Source organism: Dendrobium catenatum, unplaced genomic scaffold, assembly GCF_001605985.2.
Source record: "Dendrobium catenatum unplaced genomic scaffold, ASM160598v2 fragScaff_scaffold_501, whole genome shotgun sequence".
NCBI lineage: Eukaryota > Viridiplantae > Streptophyta > Magnoliopsida > Asparagales > Orchidaceae > Dendrobium > Dendrobium catenatum.
Window position 1 is genome coordinate 50,349 of NW_021318963.1, and position 11,941 is coordinate 62,289.

Sequence of the window (11,941 nt, forward strand, 5' to 3'; positions counted from 1 at the left end):
CTAATAAAAAAAAACTAATGTTGGTATTATTTTCCTCATTTTTAATAATCATAACATAAAAATAATTGTACGCTAATATCAAGGCATTTCAAACTAATAAGATTGTGAGTACTTTAATCACACATTATTGCATTTCTTCTAGAAATAATATATCCTCCATCAAAAAATCATTGATAAGTTTAATTGAACATCTATCTTTCATCTTCAACATTCTTAAATTATAAACTCCAACAAACCAAGTATTAAAGACTATACAAGAAGAAATAAGCCCAACTAAAATCTCCAACAAACTCCAAGACTCAAAATCATTATCAGGTAATAATAATTAACCAATCACTACAACATTATCCTTTCTATCCCATCCTACTACACATCTTTAAAAAAAAATTCTCTTGTTCATAGTCTTTCTTACAAATATCAGTTTTAATTATATTTATATTGGAATACCACAAACTCTATTTAAAGCATTTGAAAATAAGAATTGAAATATTGTCATAAAGGAAGAGATGAATGCTCTTTAAAAAAAATCACTTGAGAGATTATTGAACTACCAAAAATGAAGAAAACAATAGGATGCAAATAATTTTTTTCTATAAAATATAGAAAGACTGATAAGTAGCCAAAATAATATTGAATCCTATAGAATTGACTAACAAGAAACTTCTGCTGTTATTATGAAAATGAATACAATACATAACCTTAATTACTCTTACAATCAATTATGGATGATTTATGCAATAATATAATATAAAAAACACTTTCCAACATAGTGTGTTGAAAAAATCTATAGTAATCCGCATCCTAAATTTATTAGTTTTTCACAAAGAAAAAAGTGTGCAAATTAAGAGATGATTTATATGGCTTCAAATAATTTCGTAGAGCATTATTTACTATTTTCTCAAAGTCACAATAAAAAACAAGATACAAACAACCAAATGAGGTTATACCCTCTTCATGAAACAATCCACTAATAATAAAATCTCAATTCTCATTTATATATGTTGATATAATTATCATGGGTGATGATAATAGAATAAATTAGTCCATCAACAAAAACTTTAAAAATATATCATGAATCTAACAAAAGAAATAAAAATAGCAAATTAAAAACCTTGTGAAAGCCCAAATAAATCAGATTAAAAATATGACACAAATAAACAATGAAAAGTAGAGATGAGACAATATCAAAGATTAGTTGAAAAATGATCCATCTCAGATCCTTCCAAACAACGCATTTGCACTGAGTCTCACCAAAGAACTCTGCAACCCCGCATTCAAATATTTTATAAATAAATTTGGAACGATAGATTTATACCATTCAGTTTAAGAAGTAATAAAAATTGTGAGACCCATAAATCAACAAATCATAATAAGGGTCCTTCAGGAGTTATAATTGGTGATAATATTACCTAATTGTTATAGCCACTGGTCGCCCACTACCATGCTGACTCCTTGAAGTGGTAAAGAAAAAAGTGTGAGTGTTATTTTACAAAAACAATGGCAGGTTCTAACACTTTGCGGTGATGTCCAATTTGTCCCCATTTCCAACCAAAGGAGTGGCAGCTAGGATTGGTAGCTTTAGGAATTCTACTGAACATTGTTGAATGAAGTTATGAGTATTAGCATTGACGATCAAGACTTTGACGTTTGTGTTTGATATATAGTCTTTAATGCAAATGATGTTTGTAGAACGCTAACCATCGAGAGCATGAAAGCTAATTTCGAGTCATTCCTAATGGGAATAGTTTTGTATAAACTTTGTTTACTCTACAAAAAGACAAGCTACATGGAAAATTCATCTGTGGCACCATTTGGTTTAATCGTTAGAACAAACAATTTGCCTTTTCAATTGTGATTTTGACAGAAGCCTTCATCGCAATTATAAAAGAGCCCTTTCTCCAATGTCACCAAATTTCTATCTGAGTTAGTTTCTTAATAGGGAATGGCAATTTCAAGGGTGTGTTTTTTTTTTTCTTTGGTATTAGGGAGAATGCTAGGAAAGTTCAATGGTGGGCATTGGAATGGGGCTATTGTTTTCCAACATTAAATTTTCCTTCAAAGAGTTTAGCATTCGATTGCTTGATTGAGTAAAGTTGACTAGTGGAGTCGAACTTATTTGGATATTGCTAGTTTTAAGCCATGTTCAAAATAACTATAGAGGAATAGCACATTGAACTCTATGACTTGATTTGAAAGCATTTCAATTTGCAACTGGTATTCAACCAATGTAGATGACTTCATAAGCTTGTAAATTTCTCCATGCTAAACCTGATCATTTGAGGGACCAAATTATGCACGAAAAGAAACTACGTAATTCATACAAGCTGAAAAATGTTTTGTTTTAGTGAACCACAAAGACCATTATTTTGATAAGGAATCCATATAGAAAGATACAAGAGTACGCTTGTCGGCGTCGATCAACTTATGAATACAAAAATACTATAGAACTTTTTGTATCTATGTTTCTTAATTGTTATCGTCATATTTTACCAACAATGCCTTGAAAGGGGTGTGACCATCATTCTTATGATTCTACTGTTTACAATAGATTGTTATGGCCTCGTACTTTACATATTGTCGAGATGATTTGTTCTCAACTCTAACAGAGTGAGGCAGAGATGCACCTCACAAAGGAGTTCCACAAAATCAGCAAGCTATTCTTCAACAATGGAGGCATTTTCATTCATTTTGATAGCAACGAACCTTCAACCATACACATAGGCAATCAACAACACCAAATGATAGGCGATAAGCGGCAATTGATGAGTTCTATGGCAATTCCAACATCATCAGGATAAGAGTGTAAGGTACATGTATAAAGCATTATTAACTTAGTGTTAGCCACACCTACACGTGGCATGCTTTATCTTGTATTTCATTAGTTTGTTTCAAGCTACACAATGTACTTTCTTTAATTATGTTCTATATATATATCTTTGTATCCAACAGTTAATAGATGATATAGAATATTATTTCTCTCATCTTTCCAATTCTGTGTCTCGTCTCTGTCGAAGACCTGTCAAGGCTATCTCACTCAGCATGGTATCAGAAGTCTAGGTTCCCGTCTCCCATGGCTTCTTCTTCCTCTCCGATGGCTCATTCAAGCACTACGCCTCAATCCACTCAGGCGGACTCCTCTACCGCCAATGGTATCTTCTCCTCTCCCCAAATTCCATCACCCTTGAAATTCTTGATGAGTAACATCAAGAATGTCATCTCCCAACAATTAACCGCAGAGAATCACTCTCTCTGACATTCGCAAGTCATCAAACTCTTTCGAGCAAACAGCTTCGAAGGTTTCTTGACTGGTTCTATCTCTTGTCCATCTCCGCTCATTTCCTCTAATGACGGTTCCCAAATCACAAATCCCGATCACACAACTTGGCTCCTGTTAGACCAAAATCTAGCCGCAGCTCTGTACTCTGTTATTTCCGCGTCAATTCTTCCCTATGTACTCTCGGCAGATCATTGTAGCGACATATGGAGAATTCTTGATAGCCGACTGCAATCATCAACCAGATCAAGAATCTCCCAGCTAAAGAACGAACTTCACTACCTCAACATGAAAGACAAATCGATGACGCAGTATCTTCTCGACGTCAAATCTAAAGTCGACGCTCTAGCTGCCGCAGGAGCACCTGTCGAAGTAGAAGACGTCATCCACTATACTCTCAATGGGCTGCCGCCTACCTATCAAGCCTTCAAAACAGCCATCCGTACTAATCTTCGCTCGGTCAGTCTTGACGAACTTTACACTCTTCTGTGCAGTGAGGAGCTCAATTTGCTTCATGAAACCACCAAAGAACTTCATGACCTCAGTCTTCACGGTACCCAAACGGCTCTTACAGCCAACCGGGGCCGTGGTCACGGCAGAACACCCAATAGCCGTGGAAGAAACAATTCAAGATTCAACTACTCTCAGACTAACAGCAACCGCGAAGGTAAACCACCAAGGTCATCCATCTCCTGCAAATATGCGGGAAAACTGGTCACTCTGCGGTTAAATGCTGGCATCGCCACGACGAGATGTACAATTCCGATCCACCCACAGCCCTGCTAAGTTCATCCAACTCGTCCAACCCTTCCGAATGGTATCTTGATAGCGGGGCTACTACTCATCTCACAGCGAATCTGACTTATGTTCAAAACGCGCAACCGTATCACGGCACAAGTCAGGTAACACTTGGTAATGGACAACAAGTCCCGATCAAGAACACCGGCAACGGTCTTCTGCCCACCCCATCCGGTAACCTCAAGCTATCTCATCTCAATCTTGTTCCAAATTTATCATTTAATCTTTTATCTGTTCATTAATTAACCGCTGACAACAACTGTTTCATTACCTTTTACCCTCATGGATATGAAATTAAGGGACGACCCACCGCCGTCTTCTCACGGGTCCATCTATTAATGGGTTGTATCCTCTTCAACTCAAGCATCCGCTCGGCGACAATACAAACAACCTGGCTCTTATCTCTGCTCAGTATATTCCTGATCTGTGGCACCGGCGACTAGGTCACCCATCGTCTCAAACGCTCGCCGTCATCTCCAGACGGAACAGAACAGTTCTTTCAAGCATTGCCAGTTCTTCCTGTAATTCGTGCAAAATGGCTAAAAGCCATCGTATTCCTTCTTATCTTTCTAAATCTAAAACTACTTCATTGTTTTCTGTTGTGCACTCGGATATATGGGGGCCCTTCTCCATGATCCCCGCACAAGGATACCGTTACTATGTTTGTTTCATAGAAGATTTATCTAAGTTTACCTGGATTTATCCACTAACCAATAAATCTGATGCGTTTGATAAGTTATGTGAATTTCACAAATTAACAGAGCGCCAATTTGCTCACAAAATTAAAATTCTCATAACTGACAATGGCACGGAATTCGTTAATCATAAATTTAATACTTATTGCAAATATACAGGTATTCTTCATCAAACTACATGCCCACACACTCCATCTCAGAACGGCGTTGCAGAGCGCAAGCACCGGCACCTTATTGAAACAACCAGAACCCTTCTCATACAAGCTTCTCTACCTCTTTCCCTTTGGGTCGACACGCTTCTAACCGCCAATTACCTCATTAATTGCATGCCCTCACCTAATACTCAACACAAAGCTCCTTACGAAATTCTCCTTGGTAAACAACCTGACTACACTCATCTTAAGGTAATCGGTTGCTTATGTTACCCTTGGCTCAAGCCTTATTCGTCGCACAAACTATCTCCTATCTCCCATCCATGTGTGTTCATTGGTTACCCTCAAACTCAAAAAGGGTATAAATGCCTTGACCTCCAGACCAACAAAGTGTACATCTCCAATCATGTGATCTTTATTGAAAACTGCTTTCCCTATGCTTCTTCCAACTCTCCGCATTCGTTCAATCCTGGATCGTCTCATAACCTGCCTCCGCTCCTACTCGTACCAAGCATAAGTCTACCGTCCACTATTTCTTCAGATTCAGCTCACCCGCCTGTTACTCAACACTCGTCCACCCACCTCACGGCTCCTACAGCTACCAATGATCATCAACATGCAACACATCAACCAAACCAGATTGACTCATCTATTCCTTCCGCTCAACCAAACATCATGTCCACGGCATCCTCAGCCCAGCCTTCTCAGCCACCTCAAACCGTTAAGCAAACTCATCCTATGTTAACCAGACTCAAAACCGGTACATCCAAACCAAAGAAAATCTTCGATCTTACTCATATTACCCAACCATCCGAACCTAAAACCTACAATCAAGCTGCAAAATTGGAGCACTGACGCAAGGCAATGTCCCAAGAATTCCAAGCTCTTCAATCTCAGGGCACTTGGGAACTAGTCCAACCAACACCGTCGATTAACATTCTTGGATCGAAATGGACTTTCCGCACAAAATTTAAATCTGACTTCTCGATTGCTAGGTACAAAGCTCGACTGGTGGTACAAGGTTTCAATCAGGAACAAGGCGTCGACTACACAGAAACCTTTAGCCCCGTGGCTAAAATGCCCACCGTCCGTGTGCTCATTCATCTAGCCTTGCACCACAACTGGCCCATTCATCAACTTGACGTGTCCAATGCCTTTTTACATGTTAAGCTCTCGGACACCGTTTACATGTCTCAACCCCTAGGCTTTCAAGACTCTGCCTATCCCGACTATGTCTGTAAACTCAAGAAAGCTCTATACGGGCTAAAACAATCACCGCGGGAATGGTATGCCACACTCTCTAATCATCTTACTACCTACGGCTTCAACATCAGCGCATCCGATCCATCATTACTAACCTACAAAGACGGTAACACTCGCATGTACATGCTAATCTACGTCGACGACATATTACTCACAGGTAACTCTCCACCCGCCATACAAAAATTGCTTTCTAATCTTCAGCTTTCATTTCATATGCGCAATCTCGGCACTCTGTCCCAATTCCTGGGCATTCAAACCGTTACCACTAAAACCGGAATAATCCTTCACCAACAATCCTACGCCAAGACAATCCTACAACGCGCTGGCATGGAGTCAGCCAAACCAGTAGTCACGCCGATCTCATGCAAGATCACGCTCACGCCTACCTCTCAGGAACCATATGCTCACCCGCAACTCTACCGGCAAATTATAGGCGCTCTCCAATACCTCACTATTACTCGACCGGATATCCAGTTTGTCGTGCAGCAACTCTGTCAGCATATGCAAAACCCGCTAAATTGCCATCAAGACTCCTTAAAACGACTCCTTCGCTATCTTCAAGGTACTCTCACTCTTGGCATCCCAATCAACCGATCTAATCTCCAACTACAGGGCTACGTTGACGCTGATTAGGCCAGCAATAACCAAGATCGCAAATCCATTTCGGGGTTTTGTAATTTTCTTGGCTCTTCCATCATCTCATGGCAAGTCAAGAAGCAAAATACAATTGCCAGATCTTCCACCGAGGCAGAATATCGGGCACTAGCTACGGAAACAACAGAAATTCTATGGCTCCGTCAACTATTGTCCGACCTTCATCAACCGCAAGAGGCAGCTACCATCGTTTATTGTGATAACACCTCCGCAATTGCTTTGGCAAACAATCCTATCTTCCACGCCAGAACTAAGCACATCGAGGTCGATTGTCACTTTATCCGGGACTGTATCAAGAAAAACAAAATTTCCGTTCATCATATTTGCACCGAGGACCAGCTAGCCGACCTCTTCACCAAAGCTCTGCCCAATCACCGCTTCACTCATCTCACTCACAAACTCACTGCTGTTACACAAGCATAAGTTTGAGGGAGGCTGTTAGCCACACCTACACGTGGCATGCTTTATCTTGTATTTCATTAGTTTGTTTTAAGCTACATGATGTACTTTCTTTAATTATGTTCTATATATATATCTTTGTATCCAACAGTTAACAGATGATATAGAATATCATTTTCTCTCATCTTTCCAATTCTGTGTCTCGTCTCTGTCGAAGGCCTGTCAAGGCTATCTCACTCAACATAAACAGTAATAATCAAAATGTTCCAATAAGTTGTATATATGCATTAAATTAAATTCACGGCCAAGTTTGGCAATGTTCTTTTAATTGTAAGGGGGAATTAGCATTTTGCACATGTAGAAAATTTATCCGTTTAAAGCTTTTAATTTTGCTCCTCTTGATTTAGTCCAACATGAGCATGTCCAACTGCAAAAAACTCTATGAGTATTCAGATCGTTCCTAACCTAATAGTAATATAATACCCATCAAATTAATTCACATATTGCATAAGTAAATAAACAATCACATCAATCAAAGTTCTAGACATCATGCCAACTCGAGTTCTTTAACAGTGGGACAAGCTCGAGTTCGATCTCGCCTTTTAAGATCGACTCAAACTCGAGCTCGAGTTTGAGCTCACTTGATAACTGACAAGACGAGCTTGATAAGGCCTACACTCAACTCGACTTGACTCATTTACACCCCTATAATTGTGAGCTCAAATCCAGTCAGCCCACGCTTTGGAAGGCTTTGGATGAGGCCCAAGACAGAGGGGACAACCAAAGCTCCAATCTTCTTGCTCTAGCCAATAGCCACAGGCCAAGTAAGGGCGAGGTGGAAAGGTCGTTGGAGGTCAGGTGAGATCAATGGAAAGTCAATTGGGCATGTTGAAGCCCAATTCAAAGAGATGACTCTGGTTGACCCAAACATGTACGATTTGGGTCAGTTTCCACGTAGGTTAATTCAAGTTATGGGTTTGACATGGAAGGTGCATTGGGTTAAGGGGAATCCATTGCAAGTGAAGATTGAGCTTGAATTATTTTGTGGTGGGAATTAGCTCAGGTCAAAGTGGTTTTGATCGCTTTGGGCTAGTTTAGGTGTTGACCCAAGTCAACCCAAAGGTTGGGCTAACTAGGGTAGGTGTGTTAGACCTAGGGCCACCCAATGAAAGTGTTAGTTTGGCTTGGTGAAGCTAGGTTGAGAAATTGCTTAACCCTTAGTGGTTTTGACCACTTTGGGCTAGCCCAATTCTCATCTTGAGTTAACCTAAGGGCTGGGTCTACTAGGGTAGGTGCATTGGGCCATATGGGACACAATGCAACCATTGGTTTGAATTAATTTGGCTTAGGTTGAGATTTGGCTAATGGAGACCTCTCTTCGGAGACTTGGGTCAAGCCATGTGGCTAACCCAAGTGGGCCCCTGGCTTGGTTAGTATATTCAATAGACTAATTAACGAAGCAGTATTAGATTTCAAAATAAGCTAATCCTCCATCTACATATTTAAAAAATCACCAAATCTGTAACACTCAAACACCGAGAGTCAAAACTCAAAAATTGTTACAAAAAGAATGAACAAATATAAAAAATAATAATTAAAAAAAAAAACTAAATAAAAACCAAAAACAACATACGACCGTCCCACTAACAGTTCAAGAAAACAATAGGTTAAGAGTTATTGAAGATATTACCGACCATCACGAATGACAAAGCCAGAAAGGAGGAGGATTCGAGGAGAAATTCAGAAGTCGAGGGAGCCACAATATTCGAGAGGTCGATAGAAAAAGATAGCAAGAGAACTCCATTGATCTAGTGCTCCTGAAGACCCAGAGAGAGCGAGGAGTGCAAACCCTAAAATGGAATAAGATGGAAGAACACCAGAGGCAAAGACTCGAAAAGATGAACATCTACCTCTCGACTCAAAAGTCAAAATATAAGTATTAAACACTAAATAGAGAAGTCACGGGTTAGTCAGGTCGCCAGTGGGTTGATCCGAACCCGACTCGAAATTTAAACTGGTCAAGAAATTAAACCCGAACCGTCCCGTTTATTTCACGGGTTAACTCTAACTTGGATTTTTCAGGTCGGGTCCGGGTCGGATTTTTTTGTCGTGTCAGAAATTGACAGGCCTAGAGTTAATTATTTTTCACGAGGTGCATATTTTGTACTGCAGCACAACCATATAGGAATAATAAGTATGGTATTATTGTGTCCATCTACTGCTAGCTGGAACAATCAAATACCTTTAATTATCAAAGGAATCTCCAATTTAAAGCTGTTGTAAGTACTAATCTAATAAGCGTAAAATTCACAAAGCAGCTATATCATGTGATCCCGATACTGGCTCTTTCATGACTATATCATGTAACTTTTTTTTTTTCAGTACATATATCTGACAACAATGTTGTGCTTAGCAACTAGGCTTCATTATCAGTAGAAATTGTGATTTTAGGTTCTTCTAATGAATAGTGCAAGTCTTGAGAGTTTTTTTATGAGGCAGTCACTTTCATGTGCTTTCAAGCACTAGACCGCCTTCTAATAATTAGGCTTGTAAATTCACAAAAGCAGGAAAAGCCACAACGTCATCTATGCGCAAACAATTTTAACCATTTGCTAGTTTGGTGGAGATTTTATGACAAACAATGATGGATCTATGTTTTATAGTGTTGGAGAAGCGCATGTTATTAAAATCGATCGAAGCATGCACTTCCACGAACTTGTAATGGAGATATCCGACATGTTTATTAACTGCAATATGGATATGTATACCAAATACTTTCTTTAGAACAGCAAACGTGTTCTGATTACAATATCAAATGACAAGGACTTAAGAAGAATGGTTGATATCAAGCTAAACTGTGATAGTTTTTTCATTGCTTTTACTAATCAATATTTATTTTGATGTAAATGATTGATATATTTAACTACTTTTGTATAGTAATCTATATTTAATAAACTATACTTATAAATTTTTTATTTTTTGCAGATACACAGTGTCGGAGGATAATGAGAGTTGGTCATGTAACGAGTGTAATGATGAAAAATTGCAAAATACTGATAAAATGACAATTACACAATTTAGCAATATAATGGTTGCCTAACATTTTTTTTTTTACAAAATGATTACTTTTCACTTTATTTGAACAAAAGGACTTACATGACATTAGATAAAAGTGGAGATAGAGTGGCATGAGATTTACTTTGTGGCCATTCTGTTAGGTTTCATAATATATTTATGATGTCCCAAGTTATATTTACTGACTTACTTTGCAAGCTAGAATCGTTTTATGGATTATGTGGTTCACATAGAACAAGTACTAGAGAAGTTCTTGGAATAACTTTGTTTATTTTGAGTCATAATGAATCTGTAAGAGCTACCTCAAAAAGATTTCAGGATTCTATAGAAATAATAAGCATATATTTTTCTTTATGAGTTCGAGCATTGGTTAATTTAATAATGGATAATATTGTACCGGAAGATAAGGAATTTCGTGACGTCCTTGTACATATTAGAAACAATACTAGATACATGTCATATTTTAAGGAATGCATTGAAAAAATTGATGGAACTCATGTAGACGCTCGTATTCCTGTTGAAGATCAAATTCCGTGTATAGTGCGACATCATTCACCTACACAAAATATAATGATAGTATGTGATTTTAATATGTGATTTACATTTGTGGCAACAAGATGGGAATGTTCAGCTCATGATACTCTTATCTTCCAACATGTTCTAAGGAGTTTGCTATACATTTTTCCTGAACTGCCATCAGGTAATATTTAATTAATAAGTAATAATGATTTTAGTAAACCAATTTTATACTAAAGGTAATGAGAAAATTAACATATTTGTTAACAGGTAAATTTTATTTATTTGATGCTGGATACCCACCGCAAAGAAATTTTCTTAAGCCATATCTAGAGACGCGATATCATATACCATATTTCTAACGAGGAAGTTGACCAACTATAGGGCATCGAGAGGTATTTAATAGGAGGCATTCCTCGCTAAGAAGTGTAATAGAGAGGGCATTTGGTGTATCTAAAAAGAAATGAAGAATTCTATGAGATATGCCGAACTATTCTTTTAAAAACAACGGCTTATTGTAGTGGCTACAATGACACTGCATAACTACATAAGAATACATCACTCATGGAGTGATCCGAAATTTAAGGAATTTGATGCCGATGAAAATTTTGTTCATCCACAAGCACAGGAGTTCCGACTTGAAAAAGAAGTTTTCTGTAGAGTTGCTTAATGGCAAATGTGCGAACGATATGGTTGAAGTCAGAGAAACTATTGCAATGCAATTATACATTTGTAATAGACACTACATGTAACTTTTTTTGTTATATTTAAATATAATATAAATATTTTTTAATAAATCTAGTTGAAATATAATAGTAAATCTTTAATGATATATTTATAATATATTCTTCTTTTATTTCAAGTTTCCTGGTGAAAATTGAGAGTTGTCATTTATGAGTTCCTCCAGAGTAAACATGACACGACAATAGTTCAATTTTGTTGGTTGTTGGTTTTTATTTTCATCTACTTTTAGTTTTTTTGTTTGACTTTAATTATATGTGAATTGAGTGTTCAATTGATGTAAGTTTTTGTGTTAGTGGTTCATATGATTAAAGGAAGATCATTTTTAAGAGTTGAGCTTCAATAACTTTTGTATGTATACATATACAGGACAA